The 24,735-nt window shown below is 37.4% G+C and overlaps 1 protein-coding gene across 17 annotated transcripts in view; it reads left to right on the top strand.

Moving 5' to 3' along the window:
• Positions 1–24,735, top strand: part of BCAS3 (BCAS3 microtubule associated cell migration factor) — a 726,008-nt gene that overhangs the window by 617,429 nt on the left and 83,844 nt on the right. The window lies entirely within an intron of this gene.

Raw genomic sequence — 24,735 nt, 5'->3', positions numbered from 1 at the left:
CATTAATCCTGACAGCACTCTTTTAAGGTAGATATTATTATTCCCATTTTACAGATGAGTACTGAGAAATTAAGTAACTTGCTCCAGGTTAAACAGTTACTAAATGCCAAAGTCAAGACTTACTTTTAAAAGCCTTATTTCCACTCCATTTATAGAAAGCTCAGCATGCCCCTAAAACTCTGAAATCACTTTGGTATTTCACACTAACATTACCAGAAATTCCCAGGACATTCATGCAGTGTTCCGAGTTGAATGTGTAGAGGTATTAGCCAATTTGAAAACAGTAGATTTCCAGTTTCATAAAAAACTTCATAAGAGAAGCCCGAGTACATTAGACAAATTGGAATTGAAAAGTTTAAGTAAAAATATTCATTTTAAAGTCATCTGTTTATCTTAACAAAAGGTCTGTGGAAAATGAGGGAGTCGGCATCTTGGTTCTGAAATATGCAATTTTACAATGGGAATGTGTTATAAAACACCCTGCCACTGTTGTTTTCCTTGGGATTTAGGATGAGAGACATGAAGGCTGACAACTCTCTTCCTGTTGTAGGTCAGAGCTTCAAGGAACTCTGTAATCTTCCCACCAGTTTTGCTCCCTCCTGGAACTCACGGGTAAAATTAGATGCTGGCTGGACTTCAGTTGATGGGTTTGAAAGCTTTCAGAGGCCAAGTCAGACAACTGAGCAGACTACTTTCTCACAGTACCACCTTGAGAGACACTTTGTACAGACTAACATAGTTGAGTAAACTGACCAGTTTATGGCAATTCTGTCGTAAAATGCAATTAATAACAATGCCCGTAAGAGCTAAAAAAAATTCTTTATATGTTCAGTCTCCTTGGAAACATGATCAGGCTTTATTGTCCCTTTACCAATATGTTACTTTTAGCTCTTGAGGTTGCTCTACTATATGTGTACTATTAAAGTTAAAAAAAAAAAAAAAAACTCAATTTGAGGATTTAGATACTCTCAAGTTGGAATTCTTTTATTATACACATTCTGATTGACTCTAGGAGGCAAACATGGTGCAAAGGAGGTAGGAAGAAATAATTTAGAGAAGAAGAGTGCTCCCAAATCATCATCTCACACATTTAACTAATTTGACATATTTTGCCTGGAAGTCACAGAAAGAAACTGAGGTGCCCCCATCAGAATATAAAGAGTCAAAGACTAAAACGAGACCAAAAAGGGCCATCCCTTAGGGAAGTACCTCCCTGGGGAGGGGATAAGTGGAGAAGGGAGGTTTGATGGCAGTTATTAAACATTGAATCAAGAATATGTCAGACGTCACACAACGTGACTGTGTGATTGTGAAAACCTTGTGTCTTATGCTCCTTTTTTCTAGGATATGGACAGATGAGTAAAAAATACGGATAAAAAATAAACAATAGGGGGAACAAAGGTTGAAATAAATTGGGTAGATGGAAATAATAGTGGTTAATGAGAGGGAGGGGTTAGGGATATTGTATATATGAGTTTTTTCTTTTTTTTCTTTTTCTGGAGTGAAACAAATGTTTTAAAAAATTATCATGGCGAAGAATATGCAACTATGTGATGATATTGTGAGCCATTGATTGTATACCATGTATGGAATGTTTGTATGATAAGATTTATCAATTAAATCTTATTTAACATTTATCAATGTTAAAAAAAAAAAAAACCAATATGTTCAGAGACATCTACAACGGACAATCATCCTTCCCAGACTTAGCTGGTCAGGGGATAGTTAAGGAAAAGCTAATTCTCAGCTGCAGGATGCTGCACCCTGACTCTTTATAAGTCAGCCTTGTTGATTACTACTTTTAATTCAAGATTCAAAACAACTTACAAAGTGGTTTTGGTATTGTTGTTTGTTTGTTTGTTTGTTTTGTCATTCCTTCCCAGATTGTGTGGATCGTTACCATAGCATGAGCTTTTCCTTTGTGCACATCTGTTTTCCAACATCATTATTTTTGTTACTACATTCATTTAAAAAGGGAGAGTGCTGCTGTTCATTTCTTTTCTGTGTGTTTTCCCCCCAGTTTCAAAAACTAAAATACTATGTTGTTGGGCGTGACCATCTTCCCAGTTTCTAGTATATGAATTGGTGGTTGCTTATACAGAAATTAGTTGAATCTTACTGTTTTAATTAGCTATGTTCAAAAAAAAATAGCTATATTCAGGCCAAGGGCTCATGATCCACAGAAGGCTCTTTCAATATAGACTTTGATTTTGAAGATTTCTCATTTCTATGTTAAAATGTTATGGCATACTCTCCAGGGCACATAGTATTAACGTGAATGTTTTGGCTAGTGTTACTTTTGAGTACTCTAGTTTGAATGTAATTAAAGGCAAATAGAAACTGGAAGGCATAGCTTTAAGATTTAGAATGGTTTTACATAGTAAAGAGAAATAAGACATGGATGCCCATTAATATCACTTCTTTTCAACATTGTACTGGAAGTTCTAGCCAATGCAATGAAATGAGAAAAGAGATGAGGCATAGTAATTGGAAAGAAAGAGAAAACCTTTAAAGGAAAATGTATAAAACAGAATTGAAGGACTGAAAAAGAAGACCTAAGTAAATGAATATAAGATGCTCATAAATAGGAAGACTCAATATTTTAAAGTTGTCAATTCTACCCAAAGGTATCTAGAAATTAACTGAAATTCTCATCAAAATTATAATAGGTTTTCATTAAGTCATGGTTCTGGCAGGAAATCAATGGCACATACAAAAAGGGTTAAGGACCTATTTACAAGCTGTGAACAAATTTTAGGGAAACCAACAGGGAAAGGTGAAGCATGCTTATCTCTGTCTACCCCATTCACAAAAATAAGTTCAAGTGGATTAAAGACATAAATATGAAAAGCAAAACTAATGAAACATTTAGGAAGAAATAGGAAAGAATATCTTTATGACTTCATAGTAGAAATTATTTCTTCATCAAGAAGTAGTAATTGTAAACCATAAAGGAAGAGAATAATAAATAGAACTTAGAATCTAAAAAATTATGTACAACAAATGACTCCACATACTAAAAATAATAAGCAATGGATTGTTAGGAAATATTTGCAGTGCCTATGTCCAGAACCAATCATTAGTATCCAGACTGTATAGTGAACTTCCATAAATTAATAAAAAAGAAGACAATCTGTAGAAAAAATAGGCAAAGGACATGAATAGGTGTTCCACAAAAGAGGAAATCCAGATGTCCTATAAATATTTTAAAAGATGATCAACTTCCCTAATACTCATATTACTAATGAAAACAAAATAGCACTTCATATTAGGATAGCAAAAATTTTAAACTCTGACCACAATATTGGTGAGAATGTAGAAACTCATACACTGTGGTGGGAGTATAAATTGATGTAATCACTTTGGAGAATAATTTAGCAATGTCTCATAAAGTTTAATAGATTCTAGAGCCAGACTCTTCCCCATCTGTAAAATGGAAATATAACAGAATCCTCATAAGAATATTGTGAACATTTATATAAAGCACTTAGAGCAATCCTTGTCATATAGTGATATTTAAGTGTCAGTTATTATTATTTTTAACTAGGACCCTGCAGTTCTACTCCTAGGTATATAAAGCAGAGACATTTTGACTTATGTATAAAAGCAACTCATACAATAATGTTCATTGCAGTTGAATAAAAGAATGGATTGAAAAATCATGACAGTGATTGTATAGTAGTGAAAATGAATGAACTGGAACAATGGAGCAATGTAGATAAATCTTAAAAACAGGTTGCAGAGTATGAAGAATATGTAGTCTTTGGAGGTAGTTAGCCCTGGATTCAATTCCATTTTTCTATTTTTTTAACTTATTAGCTGCGTGTTCTTCTATAAGTTATTTAACGTTTTAGGGCCTTAGTTTTTCACCACACTGGGATATTATGAGGATTAAATAATGTACTGTATATAAACATAGCATAATCTGGTATATAACAGATATTCAATAATTGTCCCCTTTTCTCTCCTAGTTTTTTTCCTCGTCTCACCTCTTCCATTTTATCTATTAGGGGTATTCCAAAAGATACAGAGGTAAATTATCAACAGGAATTTGTATTATACATCAGAATTAATATCCAGTTTCAGAGAATAATGAAAATGTAGAGCATATTACCAAAAAAGTTTATAGAATCTCATTCTGCTGATTGATTATAGACATATCATGTATCTGTAATCTTGGCATCTATCTATATCCTCAGTCTAATAGGTATAGCCCTTCCAAGGACAGAAAGACATTCCAGATACCTTTTGGAGAAATTGTTTTCTTCCTAGCTTTCTCTAGATATGAGGATCAATACTAATTCATAAGAAACAGAACTAATCAACATTTCTCCTGGAAAATATTTTGGGGCAAATTTCTGCTTCTATGGGCCTGGTTTCTATAGTCTTGTCTTGGTTACAGTTCACGTCAACGTTAAGTAAAGATTGCTAGTTCATTCCCAGTAGTTAGTGAAAAAGCTCACTTGATAAAGAAATGAACTTAAGGACTTCACTGTATAAACACATTGTTCTCTCTTTCCATAAAACGGTATATTTCTCAGTCTTTAAACATGTAGTCCTGGGCTCTGTATAAAAAAAATTAAATTTCCATGCTCCCTAAAAAAATCATTGACTATACTATTTAGTATAATTTTATACTATGAGCACTTGTGAACTTATACTTTCTCTTGCTCACTGAGTTGGGAAATAATCATTTCCTTGTCCGCTTCCCAATAAAAGATACAGGTGTCCATCTTGTAAAAACCCAGTGTCACTTTTCATAGATACTAAAATGTTTCCCCTTCACCTCTAATGAGAGTTGCTGTTTGGTTATTGTTTTTATAAAGATATGACATCCACTTGAAATACTTTCCCCTTGTGTCAGTTTCTACATGGGGGAAACTTGTCCTCACATTAAAATTAAAAGGGAAGACCCCCTTTGATCATTTACGAACATTTGATGCTTTTCATAGAACACTTCTGTAGCAATCAAGTTAGAAGTAAAGAGGCTTGGTTTAGGGTTTGGCCTCATTTTTACTGTAGGCATTTGGGGAATTAGATTTGACATTCAGTGCCAAAAAGAGTGCCTTGGCGAAAGAGACAGATGGCTAAAAAAAAAAAGACAAAGAAAAATAATCGAGACCTAGGCTCAAGCCCATTTGTGGACAAACAAAATGGCTGATGTGTGAATTTTCAAAGAATAGTCTTCCTTGAATGCTTCTCACAAGGAAAATCACCCTGATTAGTTCCCTCTGAGGAAAAGTTTGGGAAAGGAGAATTAGTTTCCAGAGGAAAGTGTGAGAAGGACCTTGGGTTTGAATGATTTAACACTGAATTAAGACCTGGCATCTGAGACACTGTATCTAAGGGTGGAGATATGAAACCCAGAAGCCTAGGAAAATTCCCTGTCTAGTTTCTCCAGAGTTTACCAGGATGACCTTGCATGTAGTTACTGTATTCTGAAACTGACATATTTAGGAAATCTTTTAAAAGATCTAGTTGCTACAATAAGTATGACTCATAGCCCTTTGCACCTTCTGTTGTTGTGGAGTCCATCCCATGCCGTGTTAGAAATTTTCTGTAATCTAAGCCTATTTAGTCTATTTTCTCCCATTTTGTAAACACCCCTTTTCCATAGTTGCAAATGTCTCCACTATTATTTGTTTCAATTGGTAAATTGTACAAAGATTAGAATAAACATTGTCCTCACACACGCACACTCATCTGTTGCCAAAGATGAACTATTCCTAGCCAGAGATACATTCATAAAGGAACCCTCCATGTTTTCTTTATAGATCCAGAATTCCAAAAGCAAGATTTTTTTCTTCTTGTCCACTCTCCACTAGGATAGGAAAATTAATTTTTTAATTGTCACAGTGCTTGGTAACTGAAAAGATATTAAGTAGCATTATCAAGGCTCTTATTTCTTTGGAAGCTTAAACAGAAAGTTGACTGGTCCTCAGACCAGCTTCCAGAATAGGGAGCATGTCTAATTTATCTTTGAACTAAATGAGTGAGTGAGTGAGTGAATAAATGAATGAAGATCATCACCACAAAGTGTGATCCTTGACAGGAAGTATAAGATTATAAGCTGGGAATCTGATTCTGAGGCAAGGAGGTAAAAAATGGGATTTTCAAGAACAAATCCAGAGGGGTTCTGTGAGAAAGGACTCAGTCACCTGAAACATGACCATAAGGTAAAAGACTGTTCTTCCTTGTTTCATTCTTCTTTGTGTCCAAGAACCTGTCCTATGTAGGTCTCTGTGTGCCCAGAGCTCACTGAAAACTCATTACCACTCCCCACTCCACCCCCCCAAAAAACTGGGTCATGGATCTCCTGAATACTTAATACCATGTCCTACATTTTGTGCCTGGAGAGAAACTTGTCACTCACTTGTAGATGTCACTCAGGCCCAGATAAACTGTCATTCACTGAAGATTCAGCATCCCTAGTTATAATTGATCTTGGAGACTGTTTGCACCTCTGCTTATGCCATCCCCTATTTTACGTTTAGTTTTTCATCCATTTATTTATTTAGTATTTTCTATTAACCAACTTTCTATTACTTTCTACTAACTAAGGATTCTTTTAACTACCTGGACACAAAAATGAATAAGTCATAGAGTCGGTCTTCAAGGTATATCCTTAATCCAGTAGGGAAGACAGAATTGTATGATAAATAATAATGTTTACCTATCCATCTTTTTTTCTTTTTTATACCAATCCCATCACCACCACCACATTTTTTAGTTTTCTTTTCCTTTCCCTTTTCTGGATTCAAGTTACCTTTTAAAGGAAACATTGAAATTTCTTCTTAGAAACTTGTTCAAAGTTACTGTCATATACAGAGGTTATCAATGAATATGCAGTCAAAAGTATAGGAAAACACAGAATTATAAAGGGCAGGCAGTTAATAAAATATTAGGTTATTTTTCTGATAGTTTTGGTATTTGTCAGCTCTTTAAAATATGTAATGTGTTATGAGCTCCTCTCATTTAAGTAAATATTGATTTAATGTGTATGATAATTTTGAATTCTTTTTCTCAGAGGGTCCACAATATTGCTAATTTTTCAACTCCACAAATTAGCTCTATTTCTGTTTCAGATGCATTGGGTTTTGTATCAGTTTTGCATGCTTAAAATCTCTCTTGATATCTGCTCCCATATGGACTTAATGCCCTTTAAGCCTGAAACACAGCATCATTTATGGATCTTCCCTCATTGTCATGCCATGAAGTCACTTAGCCTCCCCCTTGTATTAAAATTCCTATGTCTGTCTTTCTGTGCCCCACGTATTCTTCTTTCTTGGTTTACTTCCTCATTGTGCTATCATACATCCTCCACTGCCATCTATTTCCAGTGCTGTTATTCATTTGTGTATATCTCAGTCTCAGTCATTCTCCTTCAACCTGAAGACCTTTTTTTAAAAGATTTCTTAAATACTAATATGCTGGTTAGAATTCTCTTAACTTATTTTTCTGAAAATATCTGTTTTACTTTCAGTGGTTTTTTTTAATTAATAGATTTTTTAAAATTTTTATTTATTTTTTTAATTGACAAATCAAAACAACATATGAACATTTTTAACATGCAAATATTCCATACATGGTATACAATCAATGGCTCATGATATCATCACATAGGAGTATATTCATCACCATGATCATTTTTTAGAACATTTACATCACTCCAGAAAATGAGCTAAAAAGAAAGAAGAAAAAATTCATACATACCATACTCTTTACCCCTTCATCTCATTGAGACTTTATTTTTTAAAGCAGCTTTAGGTTTACAGAAAGTTGAGCAATTAGTTGGAGAGTTCCCATTTACTCCTTCTGCCGCTACCACCCCCCACAGCCACACCAGTTTTCCCTATTCTTAACATCTTGCATTAATGTACATTTGTTACAAGTGGTGAACTGATACTAATAACATTATTATTTACTAAAGTCCATAGCTTTCATTAGGGTTCTCTCTTTGTGTTATCAAGTTTTCTGGGTTTTGATAAATGCATGAAGTCATGAATCTACCATTACAGCATCATGCAGAATTGTTTCACTACCCTAACAATCTGTTCACTACCTATTCATCCCCCTCTCCCTCCGCTCAAACCCCTGACCACTACTGATCGTTTTACTTCCTCTATGGTTTTGCCTTTTTTTCACAATTGTCATATAGTTGGAATCATACAGAATATATAGCGTTTTCCATACAGTGGAATATTATTCAGCAAATACAGAAATAAAGTACTGATCCATGCTACAACTTGCATGTACTGTGAAAACATTGTTAAGTAAAAGAAGCAGCCAGATACAAAGGCCACATATTGTATGATTCTATTTATATGAAGTGTTGCAGAACAGGCAAATCTATAGAGACAGGAAATAGATTAGTGATTACCTTGGTCTGGGAAGATGGGAGGATTGGGGTGTGACAGGTAAAGGGTGCAAGATTTCTTTTTTGGGGTGAGGACAGAGAACCCGTCATTTTGATTGTACTAAAATAGTTCAAAGGCAAAATCTTTTGAGAACTGACGTTGGTTTACTCTTAAACGAATGTGACTTCCTGTGTCAGCAAGGGAAAATACCCTAACTTAATCTACAAAGACTCCAAACATGTTGAATGTCCAATAAGTTATAGAAAGGCATGTTTGGATTCATTCTTAATAATATATTAAAGTTGCTGTGTTGAATGGAAAAGAAGGGAAAACTCTTCAGCTCAGGGCACCATGGAACAGACCTCTCCTCCAGGAGTTTCTATACCTCAGTTTGGGAAAAACTGAACATTATTATTTTTGTCTCCATCCCTGTTTAATGAGTTAGTTTAATTATATCATCCCTTTTTCCTACTTAAGATGTGCTTTTTTTGTTTACATTTTAGTTTGTAGGTAAATTTTCCATACAATGAAATGTACAATTAAATGAATTTTAATAAATTGAATTTTTATTTTTGACTTTGAATTTTCCCACTCTAAAATTAAAAATAAAGCAATCCATGGCATCTTATATCTACATACTACTATGTTATTATTATAGAAATTGTGATTATCATTTTGTTCCACTTTTTTCCTTTATATGTTGAAAACAGTTTGGCAGCCAGGACTTGATCAATGGTGCTCTCTAATCCCTTCAGAACTTGTATTTATTTTTAACATAAATGTGGCCATTTTTGCTGGAAAAGTAATAGTGAATCTAAGTTAGTCTCGGTTTCCTTCGCTTCATTTATAAATTGATCCTCCAGGCTTATTGAGTACCTAATGTGTGCCAGACCCACTACTTTATATTGTACTTATATCTTTGTACTTATATCTTTCTCTTCCTCTATCCCTACCTGGGAGGGGATAGAGATAGCAAAGGGATGGTCAAGTGAATTTAGAGGGGATTTGTACCAAAATGAGATTTGTTAAGTTTTGAGTGATAAGGCTTGAACTAGCTCACCTGTGCAACTTTAAAAACACCTTTGGTCCTGTGATCCAAGCCTTGCTGACCTCTGCTGCTGTTTCCCAACTTCAGAAATATAGTTGTACTGGGCTTTACTTGGAATTAGCAGTACACGTCACGTTTCTTTTTTCTGCTTTTTTTTTTTTTCCTCCTGTTGAACTCTGGAGAGTGCTGTTTAAACTTTACTCTAACTGGCTTTTCAACCTGCCTGGGCATTTAAATCCATTGTGTTTGTTTCCTAAGGCGGATTGTTGTAAACATGGAAATGGAGAGCCCTCAAATGAGCTGTCAGGGTCTGCCAGGAGAGCCCTTACTCAACAAGAAAGTGAGGGGGGTTGCCCAGGCATAGCAGGGCACAGCACAGGGACCAGAAGCCCCATCAGAAAGGGCAGCAGAAGCTTCCCCAGCACCTAGCTTAAGCCTTACAACTATTTGTTAAATGGATGAATGAGTTGAAGTTCTCAAGCAGTTGTCACCAAAGCCCTCTCCTCACTGTCTGGTCTGCAGGCATCTGGAAGCCTTGTTGCCCTAAATTCCTAACCTCATTCTCTACTCAGACCATGTTGCTTTCTTGACTGCTGCTAACCTTGAGGCCTCTTTTGCCCCCTAGTGACTCAAACCGGCTACCCTGACACTGCATCACCTCAAAGATCAGGGATAATATGAACCAGAGAAATGAAAATCATCACCTGAGAGCTGAATTAGGGTTCTTTACTTTGTCCTTCTAAGTCATGGTTTTTCTTGCTAAAATGACGAAAAGGAACAGGAAACAAATAGAGGTGATAATAAATGTGTGTAGAAGAGAGAACTAAGCGCTATTTGTCTAGTCCAGAATGTTCCCTGTGTCTGAGTGCTTATCTTTCTTTACTGCCAGTTTCCTACAGGTGTTCGTTACACTTTCTTGGCCCTACAGGCAAAAGGTTGTGTTTGGTTCAGTTTACCCATAGCCTCTAGACTAGACTAGAGGGGTGACTCAGTGAAAATGTTTATGTCTCTAATTAAGCAGAATTAAGGTCTGGACTCAAAGCATCTTGGATTGTGCTAGGCATAATTGAGATGCATGGGCTTTGTGTAAATAATGTACCTCTAATTGGCTTTGATTAAGTGCAAATTAGGATCACACTTCACTCCAGTGTGATTTACATTCCTAAACTCTTTTACTCACTGAAGTACTGTGGGTGGCCGATAAGGCGGGTTTATCAAGGATGTGGAGACAGCTAGGGGCTGGTGAGCTGCAGTTTTCTAAAGGTAAAGAGCCTGCAGTTGAGACTCCTGACATCTTCCATTCTATTTTTGGTCCTTAGTTTGAGCAGATCATCTCTAGTCCTCTAAATTCTAGAGTCTCACCTCTTTTTTCAAAACTTTGGAGGCTTGTCTTTTTTTTAAAAGAAAAGTGTATATAGACGTTTGCCTTGTGGAACCTCAGATCTAAAAGTAGCTCCAGGCCTTCCTTGCCTGTCAGAATGTCATGACACCTTTGTTACTTACTGGCCATTATTTCATAAAGAAAGGACTAGTGGGAAGTTTTCTCCAAAGAGTTCCCAGTGTGGGGGGGTTGAGTCAACAGATCGCTACAAAGTAGCTGTAACTCTGTACATCTTCCTCTGGGACTGCTTTGCAGCGTTCAAAGAGTGGGTTTTTGCTACTGGACTTTGATGACGAGCCTGCATAGAGGGGATGGTCACACATTTCTTCTTGCTTGTAAATACTCTCAATTTGTAACTGAACGTCATCATGCTCAGATGAAGCAGCAGTAGCTGAATTTGTAGTAATGTCTGCTCCTATTCCTGTGCAGGTGAAGTCTGGCATGTGAAAAATACCTCTGCTTAGTGGGAGCCTGGTAAATGGGAGTGTGACGTGGTGTTTATCATTCTGTAGGCCATCATTTGCCCTAGAGGGCTTTTCTCACATTAGCATGCTGCTCTTCAGTGCCAGGGCCAAAAAATAACATGACAAAATAGTTATTTCCCCACTGACAGAGAGCACTAACTGTGTGCCAGGACCCACGAGAATGCTATTAGGAAGTGCGAAGAGTTAAATATTTCACACCCTTGGGAAAGAATCTCCCAGAGCACCACAGAAGGACTCCCTAGGTTTGTCACCTTCAGAGAAAGTTAGATTGTAAATATATTTGGTCTCTAAACTCAGCTTTAAGCTTACCAGAGTGAGAAGGAAGCATATGTAGACAAGGTACACTATAGACACCCTAGCCAGAGTGAGGAATGGCAGAGTATTCTTTCCACCTCCTTTAAACTATGTTCATTCATTTATTCATTCAGTAAATGTCCATGGGCTGCTCATGACTGAGTCACACAGAAGATGCAACTAGGAATAAGCCATAATCATTACCCCTCAAAAACTCTATATAGTCAAGGAACAGACCTTATATAGATAAATTACAATCAAATGTGGTATGCGCTGTGGCAGAAATAAGGAAGAGTATTGTGTTGGGCTCTATGGGGAAAATTGTCTGCTATGCTGCATTAGTTCAGAGCAGCTTGGAGTCTGCTTGAGGACTGTGTGCCATTCCAAAAAAGTGTACTTGTCATTTCTTTGCCTTGTGTGGGACCAGCAAATGAATGTCCGAAGGAAAAACAGTAGCAACAACAACAATACCAAGTACTATTGTAATTGTTTTGTTCATTCTCTCATTTAATTTTCACAGTCTTTCTAGTAGATAAGTACAACAATTATTCCTAATTTAAGAGAACTAAACCGAAGCTTAGCAGATGAAGTAAAGACCCCACAGGTGTAGAGGAACCAGAACTATTACCATTCATCAAGATGGTATAGAATGTGAGTTAAGGGCTTTGAACTCTAGTGCTCACTTCCTCACCAACTAACCATGTGCTCTTGAACAGCTCACTTCCTGTCTCTGCCTTAGTTTTCCCTAAGTCAAATGATAGTTTTCCACAAGCTTCGTGAGTCACTGAAATAACAAGGGACATGGATAAGGAAAAATAAGGTCTTTTACTGCTTGCTGTTGCTACTATCAGTTTTGAATTTTGTGACCTTGGCTTGCCATCTGCCATCTGTTGATCTTTGTCTATCTTGTTGACCTATGTACTTGATTCCAGAAAACCTCCTTAAAAAGGGCTTCATGTTCTTCTTTGTCAGAAATGGCCCTGGAGCAAGGGCCCAAGGTTATCGAGTACGAGGGCTTTGTCCCAGAGCTATTTCTGCTGCTGATGAGTCTAGTTTTAGATAGGCACGCACTTCCTACTTCAGATCTTCAGTCAGTCTCTGTAGGCAAACGCGGTGCTCTGATCTTATAAAGGATGTAGTTCAGCCCTAGACCTTGACTAAAGTAAATTCCCCTTCATTCCTCGTGGCTTAGAAAGGCTGCTTACTTGTCTCACTGATAGAGGAGCCAAGTCTGAGGCAACTACAAAATATGGCCTAGCAGAGGCCCAAGAAAGTTTCTTGACAGTTTTTAATTCAGGGATGTCGTGAAGAGAGCTGCCTCCCCCCCACCCCACCCCACCTGCCAGTTGTTTCCTCAGGCATTGTACCCAGCTTTGGGACAAAGTGCTGTACTCAGAGCCACCAAATCCTGATCAGGCCCAGGCTCAAATGGTGGCTGGCGTGATGCAGATTGTCTTGGTCTTGGGAATATTGGTCCAGATAAATTAGGGAGGATTTAGGAGGAAGGGAAAAGGATGTGGATGGAGGGGACTTTCTCTTAATATTTATATATCACCCTATAAAGTGTTTAAACTTCCCTGTGTCAGCTTGGGGCAGCAGTTCATCAGGGCCTCCTGCTTGGGAAGGACCATGTTGTCCTGACTGCCCCGCCGTGCACACTTCTCGCAGGCCCGGCACAAATGCCTTTTCCTCCCCACTCCTTGGCCCACTTATTGGAACACCTTGTTTCAGATTCTTAGTGTTAACTGATCCTTCTAATCATATTCTGGAATTTTCATTTTGGTCTTGAGTTATATTTCCAAATATCGAGCTTTACATAGGAAAGACTGCAGCCACCAAAGCTCAGCTGGCTCACTCAGAGTAGGGGGCCAGGGATAGTAGAGTGCTGACTCAGTCAGTTCTCACTCACTCCTGGAAGGGGGCATCTCTTCAGACTATTCAAATTTCTTCAAATGAGCTCAATTTGGTTTTTAGGTTCCCTTTTGCTCTTTGCTTATACTTTCCCAGCCTCAGACAGATGTTTACCTCCAGTGCATTACTGCAATATGAAACCACTCTGTTCTCTGAAAGCAAATAAACCAGTTTTAATGGGTGTGCTGTCGGCTAGCAACTAAAGGGTTAAAAGTTTTAGCAGGCAGACTGGCCAGCAGGAGTTAGTGGTGTGGAGTAAGAGGGACGCCAGGCTGTCTCTAAACTTTTTGGCCCTCCCCAAGTACAGAGATGAAGGAAGAGCCTCTATAAATCACTGGAGATTAGAGACCCTGTTCTTGCCGACTCCAACTCCGCAGGGTTGCACTGCTTAATGTCAAAGCCTCACGTATTACTTTAACAGCACTCCTTTTCTTTATTAAATCCACTTTGGAAAAAAAAGATCTTTCCAGTAAGGGGGAGAAGGCTAAAAGGATTTAGAAAGTATCTGTTATGTTACATTATAGAGACTAATAACTGTTTAGGGAGTAAGTAACATTTTTGCACCCTTTTCAGCCAAAAGTGAAAAAAAAAAAAAGTGTAAGCATCTATTCTTTAAAATCATTTTGTTTGATCATTTATTTTGCCCCATGTCCTTGCCTTCAGGTTTCTTCAATGTGTGTGAGCTCAGAAACGGGAACAGGAGGTGTGAGTGCTAAGACCAAAAGATTTCAGAATGCACTCTTAGCTAAACTTTTCAGAAACTAGAATATTGGTGTGTGTGTGTGTGTGTGTGTGTGTGTGTGTATGCGCGTGCACACACGTACATGCGTGCCTGTGAAGGACACACAGGAGAGGCTTCTACTTTTATACTTATAAGAAAAAATGCAAAGTTTGTGTTGCATTGGAAGCTGAGTCTGAGCTTATCTCCTTCATCTGACTTTAATGAAGACGTTTTAAACAGCTGCACTCATGTTAGATGTATTTTGGCTCAAAATTTCCACCTTCTGAGTGGGAGAGTTCTTAAAACTTAAAAGTTGATAGTACTTGTAGACTAATTGGATTGCTCAAGGCAAAAAGTCTGATTGTCACAAAATGTAAATTAAAAACTAATTTATATAAATGAAATGAGAATGGCCATGAATTGAAAATTGTTAAAGCTCATGATAGGTATATAGGGTTCATAACACCATTCTCTCTCCTTATGTATTTTGAAATATTTCATAATTGAAAAAGAATAAATCAGTTTAAATGAAGTGCTTAGCACTCAGTAAAAAATAAAAATAAACCAATGAGAGCTAAAATGTTAAATCACCAAGTATAGCATTTTTATTTATATTTTCAGAGAGATCTTTAGATAAAGAGAGACTGCACTGAACATTTGGGAGCGTCTCATTTGTTTACTATCCATTAGAGTCTGAAAGTTCTGGGTGGTTTTTTTTTTTCATTTTTGGCCAACTGGCCATAACAGAAATTATTTCAAGAAAATAGGATTCCCTTATAAAAAAGCACAGCAAAAAGCCTTCTAAATCTTGAGAACAAATGTGGTCAAGGAATTTTTTCAGCTTGCCTAATTTAGGCAAGCACCCACAAGCCAAGTCCATTTTGTTTTCAGCATTCTACGTGTGTATTCAGCAACATTTCATGAACATCTACTATATCCCAGGCACTTCCCTTGCTGCTGGTGATTAAAAATAACCAAAAAATAAAAACTGAATAACCCAGGTCCCACTCTTGAAACATTTATAATTTTTAATGTAAATATAAATATAGAGAGTTAAATATAAAAGTAGGCGTGAAACCTTAAAAATAAAGACCACTTTTTAATTTTGCTATATTTCATGTGGGAAAGAATTGACCTTTATTCCTTTAGCTCCCAGATTATAACTTGGTGGAGGATTGTGAGGTTTGAGATTCATCAGTACATACAGAATATTTTCAAAGTTGAGCACTTGGTGATTAAAAATTTCAAATTAAATCATATTAAAAAGGAAAGGAACCCTTTTTAAGCTGGTTGCTAGATTGGGATAGTTGTTTCCATCTGCATTTTGAAGCTTGGAAGGAGTTTACACCTTTAAAATATGATTCATATTTGCCAGGAAAAAATGGCTTGTTTTGTAGTGCTTCCCATCCAAAGGCTTGTAAGTCATAATTTTTCGTTCTGACAAACAGCTTGAAGGTATCACCTCTGCAGGCTCCTGACACAGTGAATTGCGGTTCTTCATTTAAGGCAGTTTGTGCTTTGAGTATGCTTTCATGTGTTTAGGACAGTTGCCCAGTTTTAAAGTAGCAGCTCTTAAAATAGCTGGAAATGGATGTGGAGTTTGGGTTTGGTTGAAATGCCGGTGTGTATATTTGTGTGTGCATGCCTGTGCTGCTGTGATTCGTGATAGAGCAGTTTACACAGGGGTCCATTGTGACTAGAAAATTAAAGGCATATAGGGGTGAGAAGGAAGAGGGAGGGAATATTGCATCCAGTGATCCTGGAACAGTTGCTCAGACCAGCATTTAGTGTTTTATTAGGAGAGAACAACTCTATAAAAGGAACAAGAAGTTCAATCATTATAGAGTGGGGAGACAGGAGGCAGCTGCCAGCATGACTTTGAAAACCCTTTCAGATCCTAGAAGAGTTGCCACATATAACGTGCTCCAGCTGCTGGGATCATTTAGGAGAAATGAAGAACTTGGCACCCACCCACCCCTGCAGGGGATAGGATTCTAGGATCACCTCAGTGTTTTCTTTGCATGGGTTCCAAATCCACCCCACCCCCACTTTCCTTCTTTGCCACTGAACCTTCTCACATTTCTATTTCTCTTTTTTTTTCAAGTAGGTTGGTAGACAATTAAGAGAAAAGAGCAGTTCTCTAGTTCAGTTTGAAAAGAAAGGAGGGGTCCTGTATACTCCTGTATACAAGTATTGGACTGGTGAGACTAGGTTGTAAGACTAGAGAGGGCCCCTAATGTCATGCCCAGTATTTATACTTAATGAACAAGTTACTGCAGGCTTGCAAACTATCACTTATGTGATACCATGTAATGACAAAGTATGTGAATTTTTAAAAAATTTGCCCAGGGGTGCCCGGGTAGTTCAGTGGTTAAAATGCCTGCCTTTCACGCGGAAGACCTGGGTTTGATTCCCAAACCATGCAACCCGAAAAAAAAAAGAACAAAAAAATCTGCCTGGGGGGTGGGCCATGATGGCTCAGCAGGCAGAGTTCTCACCTGCCATGCTGGAGACCAGGATTCGATTCCCGGTGCCCATGCTGAAAAGAAAAAAAAAATCTTCCTGGGATCTCTCTTCTTCATCAATACATACAGAATATTTTCAAAGTTGAACCTTGGTGATTAAAAACCTTCAATTAAATCACATAAAACAGTGATCAGTGAGCATATAAGCCAGAAAAATAGTCATGTATGTGTGTGCAGGGGGTATTTTTTGACAAATGTATTATTTGATATTTATATACATTTTTTATAAAGTTTTCTCAAAGTATATGCTAACCACTGCTAAAATTTGGCAACCAGAAAAGCATCTATGAATTCATATACTGGGAGGAAGCTCAAAGACAACCAGTATGTTAGCAAAAAAATATTAATGAAGTAATCTTGGAAAAAATGTGGCCCCAGCCTCACCTGGGAACAAATGGAGACATGGTTAGGGGATGACTGGGATGTGGATGTGGTCATAGATTTATAGTTAGAATGGATATTAGAAATCCTTTAGGTTGGAAATCTCAGAGGTTGAGAAACTGCCCCTCCAATGCAAGAAATTCTGATGAATTCTTGTCTCCTTTCTCACCTCTCCCACCCCAATTTAAAAATTACTCCTACTATTACTAATGGTAAAGATGCTTATCTCTCAGACATGTCAAAATGAAGGAAAAAAGTCAAGGACCTCTAATTTAAGCCTCCCTTTTCAGTTTAAGATGAGAAAACTAGGACCCAGAGAACTTTAGTAGAAGGCAGAACAAGGTCTTCTAATTCTGACACCTGGAAGTGACAGACAGCTGTAGGAAACTAGCTACTTCCAAAATAGCAAATTCACAGCACTCCTGTAACTGCCAGGTGGCCTGGAATCAGCAATGGTCAAATACAAAAGAGAAAGGACCATGTTGCTGTTGAGATGATATGAAGAAGGACATATGGTCATAAACTTACATTCCCCTAAATGTAGCAGCTGCTACGTATAGCAACTAATTGTGCTAGAAAGTAGATTTTCATGTCTGTAATCAAAGTAGTTAGGTAATAGATTAGAATATTTAATTTTGCATCTTCCCATCACCAAAATAGTTGTTATTAAAAAGAAAGTAAATGTACAAGAAGTGATAACAGTTACTATAATTAAATTCATAATGTTGTTACTCACTATGTTGAAGGATAAGTTTTGTTTTGCCAATAATACTAACCAAAATAGCCCTTCTCAAAATGTTTCTAAGGGACACAGAATCTAAAAAAAAAGACCTGAAGTATAGTATCTTATGTTTTTATTCTGGACCCACACATGTGTACTAGAAATTAGAATGCCCACACTCACAGTTCTTTTACCTCTTTATTTGAGGGTCGGGGATCTTCCCACCCACCTGGGAGGAATCACCTATCCTAAATACCTTTAAACTTCTGATTAATGCACTAAAAAAAAAAAAAAAGCAAGCAGAGTTATGCTATCCACAGCATGGTATTTGGAATTCCTTTTGTTAGTTAAAAATACCACACAGGTGATATGAGTTCAGGAAGTCTGAGGAGGATAAGAAATGGAGCGCTTTTGTCTAGTGCTATTTTAATGCACTGTTTAATGTACTGTGTAGGTAGGCAAACTGGCTCTGAAAGCCCCTGAGTCATTAACTCAGTTGAATTTTTTTGTCTCTTTATTTTCTCAGGATTCTCAGGGAAGTGTTATCATTTACACACAATAAGGAAGTTCCCTTCCTCTCTGCTGGTCCCCATCCAATCCCAGTCACTGGGTTTAAGCCTACGTATGATACAGCAGAGCTTTGGGATGAGATCAGACTTTTCCAAACATCATAAGACAATTTCACTTAAGACTTCTGGTTCACTTGTTACTTTTGAGGTCTCTGCCTCTAAGGTAGTTTCTCTGCTCCTATGGTGATTTCAATATGGCAGGTCAGTTAAGCATTTAGCCACCTCAGTAATTCAGAAAAGACTGCCTCCACTTATGTAACCAAAGCCCTTGATGATATCACTACTCATGAATGTGGCTGACCATAATGTCTTGACATCACCTTATGGAGGAGTCAAGATGAGAATGCCACCTTCTGAATATTACTCCCTTCAGGGTAATGAAGTCTTGATTGGGAGATGTGCTTACCCTGAGATTTATCTCTTAACTTTTGGAGGGCACACTCCTAAGGAGCTGCCTATGATGGGCAATCCCTTTAAGTAAGTCACAACATCTGATACTAGGGAGAGCTTTTTCTGTGAGATTGATGGCACCAAGAGCCAAGGCAATATCTTCCAGAGGAAGATCATCTATCTAGTTCTTTACCTGGCCATGGTAAAGCCTCTGATACCTCTCACTTCAAAAAAGCTAGTCTTGTTGAGATGTCTGTTGTTGCCATTTGACATTTCCATAGAACATCATAATTTTAAACATAAGTTATTCAGACAACTCCTGCATTGGCCCAAGTGGGCTGTGAAGTTTTTCTTTCTTTTCAGAAGATGTTTTGTTTTGTCAATAACACTAAGCAAAATGGCCCTTCTCAAAATGTTTTCTTAGGGACACAGAATCTAAATTGTGTATCATCCCTTTATGAGGCAGAACATATTTGCTGGTAATTCCCTTTCAGTTCCCCAGTCAGGTTAAACAGCCTCTACCCTGAGGTCATTTGGGTTCTTCAAGTTCCTGCAGTTACCTTCTGTAGCCCTGATGACATTTTGATGGGATAAACTTCCCTTTTGAAAAAGGCAATTCTTACTAAGGTACATGAAACAGAATGTTTCTGCCCAGGCCATGATATCAACATCACCTTCAGCTGAAGTTCTCACCCTGCATTCGTTTCCGCTTCTCTGCAATTACTATGTTTCTATAGAAAAAAGATGAAGTTACTAAAACGTGTTTCTAGTAAATAATAAATTTCTAGTAAATAATAAATTATTTCTGTTGAAATAATAAATTTCAACAGAAATTTATTAAGCACCAATTATGTGCCAGGACAGGCTTCCTGGAGAGATTATTGCTTCAATCAAGGCTTTTTTTAAAAAAAATTTTGTTGATATATATTATATATTTATATATCAAATAATCATCAAAAGTGTACAATCGGTGGTTCACAATATCATCATATAGCTGTGCACTTCTCAACACAATTGATGTTTTATTTTTCTTTCTTGTGAAAAATAACATATATACAAAAAACAATATATTTCAAAGCACATCACAATAATTAGTTGTAGGACAGATATCGGAGTTTGGTATGGTTTACAATTCCACAATTTTAGGTTTTTACTTCTATCTGCTCCAGGATACTGGAGACTAAAAGAAATGTCAATCTGATGTTCAGCAATCATACTCATTTGTTAAACGCTACCTTCTCTGTATAACTCCACCATCACCTTTGATCTTTCTCCCACTCTTTAGGGGTATTTGAGCTTTGCCCATTCTAACTTTTTCATGTTGGAAGGAACTGTCAATAATATGGGATGGGGGATAGAAATACTTGATGTTCTGGAGAGGCTGGCCCCTCTAAGTTTCAGGATTTATCTGGTCCAGGGACCCATCTGGAGGTTGTAGATTTCTGGAAAGTTATCCTAGTGCATAGAACCTTTGTAGAATCTTATATAGTGCCCCTAGATATTCTATTTAGGATTGGCAGGAATGGTTTTGCTTGCGGTTTGCAAGTTATGATATGTAGCAATGTCCAACTGAAGCTTGCATAAGAGTTGACCTCCAGAGTGGCCTCTCAACTCTATTTGAACCCTCTCAGCCACTGATACTTTATTTGTTACACTTCTTTTCCTCCTTTTGGTCAGGATGGCATTGTTGATCCCATGGTGCCAGAGCCAGGCTCATCCATGGGAGTCATCTCTTATGCAACCAGGGAGAATTTCACTCCTGGATGACAAGCCCCATGTAGAGGAGAAGGCAGTGATTTCACTTGCAGGGTTGGGATTAAGGAGAGAGAAGACACATCTGAGCAACAAAAGAGGTCCTCCAGAGGTAACTCTTAGGCACACCTATAGGTAGGCTATCAAATCAAGTCTTAAGGAACAAGCTGGAATTAAGCAACAGTAAAGAGGGAACAGCATGTACAAAATGTTCAACGTCTGTGGACAAGAGAACTCAGAGCACAAATAGAGAGCATCATTTTGTTCAAGAAGGCCAGGACATACAGCATAAATGTTTTGGAGTCATAAGAGATGAGGTGAGAAAAATAGAAGGCCAGTCATGAGGAGTTTGGGTGTCATGCTCTAGAGAGTTTGAAGTTTATCCCAAAAATCTTAGAGAGCCCCCTGGAATTTTAAGCAAGGAAGTAAGATCAGATCTGTGCTGCACTTTGGATACAGTGTGGAAAATGAATTGAAGTTAGGTGAAACTTGATCCAGGAAAAAGTCAGGTACTAATTGTATTAACTAAGTGAGGAGTGATGAATGCCTGAAGTAGGGTAGTGGTGGTAGGAATGGAGAGGAGATGCCAAAATGTAAGAGTAAGTTCAGGGACTCTATGAAGGCTAATGTCATATTGGATTTGATGTAAGAATATAAGAAAGAGGAGAGAGTCTAGGATGACACTGAAGTTCTGGCATGGCAGAATAGAAAGCAGTACCATTAATAGAGAAAGAGAGTAAGGATAGAGGAGAGAAGATGTATTTACTTTGGAATATATCAAGTTTAAGGAGTCTAAGGGACAACCAAGAGAAATAGGGACCAAAGCCATACTCCTTGACTATTGGCTTTGGCCCTTTCCCTATCCTTGGTGATTTGTTTGTGTATGTATATATTTGTGGAGGAGGGGAAGCATGTGGAAACTCTCAACATCTGAGAGAAGTTAGCCTAAACCCTCTTACTAAGGTTATTTGACCAGAGGTTTAAGCAAATTAACAAATGATAAAAGTGGCAGTCAGCAGGCACAAGACCATTATGGCGTTAGGCAAAGAAGCATGTTTCTTCTTTGCCTAACAGGGAAAGGACAGGGAAAACCAATCCTAGGTGTTTGTGTGATTGGGTCCACAGTAGTTCATGGACAGAGATAAAACAAGGCAGGCCAATCCTTAGAGGGTAAAAGCAAAAGTACAGTTGCTTGTGTTTATCCTGAGAAAAAGTTCTGCCCAGTGGTGAGGCCCTCAATAATGTTTTATTGCATCCATTTTTAGTAATACATTCCACTTTTCTCTGTAGTCAAGTGGTTTTGTTTTGTTAATTTTGTTAAAATTTAAGGAATTTTATCCATAAATACTGTTTTCAGATCATCCAGAGGAAATAGTATCAAAGAAGGTCTATTAATTAGCATTTAGCCATAGCATAAGCTCTGGACTAACAGTCAAGAGTCAGATCTGGATCCTCCCTCTGCCTTCATCACTAGGTACTATAGGATCTTGGACAAGTCACCTTCACTGTTCCTTAGCTTTCTCTCCAGAAATTTAAGGACCTATCCTTGCAGGTTTCAAGGTTCACTTCCAGCACTGTCATTCTATATCTGGATCCATTTCTGGTTCAAAAATGCTACCAATATTACTTACAATGGCCGATTCTTTTCACCAGAGATACAGGCCCTGGACATCAGCAAAATACTTCAGCACATTGTACTTCTCAGCACCCTTTGTGCCTGTTGTGTAGTAGGGCTGAAAAATTGCCATAGAGATACTCACTGGAGCCCTTAACCCATCAGGGGTCTTTTAGAATGTCAGGCTTGAAAATCAACTCCCCCCCCAAAAAAAGAATTTTTCTCACTAGCCTCATCTAGAGACAGCATTCCTAATTGATCTTGAAATAAAAATGAAATAAAATGAGAAGGGCATTCAGCTCTAGCATGTGAAAACTCTCCCAAATTCCCAGGGCTAACACTGGTTCTCATCAGCATCTTTATTCTCCATGTGAGTTGATTTTCTAATACAAACTCTGTGCTGAAACTAATGAAGCAAAGGATCATTGACGACTATCTCACTGCCTTTCCACACTACATCCAGTGTCCCCGGAAAGGCTGCCCAAAAGCTGTGAAGTGGCACTCTTGCTCATTCCATCTCTGTGTCTTAGGCTGTATCCCTCCATCTTCCCACTCATCCCTGTCTCCCCTTCTATGGGGACAAGATTTCACGGCCCTCAAATGCAGGCTATCTTCCAGTTGAAAGTAGTTATGTATCATAATTTAAAACTTAAAAAAGTTGCAAATGATGGGATTCTGATTAAACTTGGGATAAAATATTTGTTTTAATTAGTGACAATACATGGTAATTTCAAAGCATCTTTCTTCAGAGGTCATGGGGTTCATTACCAAACAATCTCATTAATACTTGTGCTACTTACATGGGGCAGTTAACATGTATCAAAATTTTTATTTCACACATAGATATCAGAGAGCCAGAGACATTCAATTACTTGCCTGTGGTCACACAGCATGTATGTGATCAAGCAAGGATTAGGAACAATCCAGGTGGTAATGAGAGAGAAATGTTTTGACTCTGACAGCATAGCTCAGTGATAGGATGTTGGTCCTAAGATGAGGTATGCAATTTCACCTTCAAGTCCCATTGCTGTCCCAGGAGAACTGTATTTTCTATTTTCCTGAATTCTACTATGACAGTTTTTTTTTAATGATCTAAATTTATGTGTGTGTATGTGCATGAAAATATGTCACTCACAGATACATATATGGAAGATGAAAGAGAAAAATGGACAACTTATAATTACAGATATTTTTGTTCATCTGGTATCCAGATGATCTCCCTTGATTCTGACAGTTTTGACAAATCAGTTTATTAAAATTGTAAATATAACCCAGAGCTGTTTAGTATAGTACTAAGCAGAAGGTGCTTTCTCCTTGCAATATACTTTGCTGTTGCATTATTAGATGTAAGTATATCTTATATTTAAAGGAAAGAACAGCCAATCTTCTATGAGAAAGCAAAGATGCCAAATATATTCTCAGTTGGTTTCACTGTCTCAAGACCCTAAGGATATTTTCATGGAGACTTGCCCTTGATCAGGCACAGAGAAGCGTCTGGTCTTTATATTTCCCCTTCAATTTCGAAGATTTCCTAGAGGAAAATTCCAAAGAGAGGACTTGCTCCCTCAGCTTCCCAGATTATTCAGGTAGCATTTGGAGAAATAAATTATTAGAAAGGCCAGTTTTTAATTTGAGATATATAAACAGAATTCATTGTAAACTCTTATGAAAAGTCTGTGGCAGCAAGAAGTAATGAAATGGGAAAGCCAGACGAGAATAATGAGTAACTGTCTTAAACAAAGTGGAGAAATGTACAAAAGTAGAACTCTATTCAGTCTCTGGAAATAGGAAAAGTATTTTTTTCATCAAATGCCAAAGAAAGTTAAGAGAGGTTTTTATTTCATATCTGATTAGCTTTAGTTGGCAATGCCTTCTACCCCTCTGATTTCACTTCTCCAGCTTTCCTCTTCCCCATCACTTCTAGCCTCTGCCCAGGAGTCATTTGTAAACCAGCACATACATCTATGACTGGGCATCTTAATCTTCTTTGTACCTTGGACCACTGGCAGTTTATAAAGCCTGTGGACTGCTTCTTAGAATCTTTTATTAAAATAAAATGTATAGGACTATAATTATTAAAATATTTTAAATGCTTACAAATTTATGATATAGTAATATATATATGGTATTTTGGTCTTAAAGGTCATAATTTATTTTTTATTGTGGTAAAATATATATAACATAAAATTAGTTATTTTAACTCTTTTTACGTGTACAGCTCAATAGTATTAATTACATTCGCAGTGTTGTCCCACCATCATTGCTATTTGCAAAGTTTTTCATCACCTCAAACAAAAAACTCTTGTACCCATTAAGCAATAATTCCCCATTCCTCTCTCCCCCTGCTTATTCCAGATATTTCATATAAATGGAATCATACAATATTGGTCCTAGCTTCTTTCAGTTAGCATAGTGTGTTCAAAATTCATCCATGTTGTAACATATATCAGTATTTCATTCCTTTTTATGACTGAAAAATATTCCATTGTATGAATATATGTGTTTAATTCACTTTGCTTGTTCATTTATCTGCTGATGGACACTTGGATTATGCTTAATTTTTAACATATTAAATACCCAGAACT

The sequence above is a fragment of the Tamandua tetradactyla genome, chromosome 6 (assembly GCF_023851605.1).
Source record: "Tamandua tetradactyla isolate mTamTet1 chromosome 6, mTamTet1.pri, whole genome shotgun sequence".
NCBI lineage: Eukaryota > Metazoa > Chordata > Mammalia > Pilosa > Myrmecophagidae > Tamandua > Tamandua tetradactyla.
This window is presented reverse-complemented; position numbering and strand designations above follow the sequence as displayed.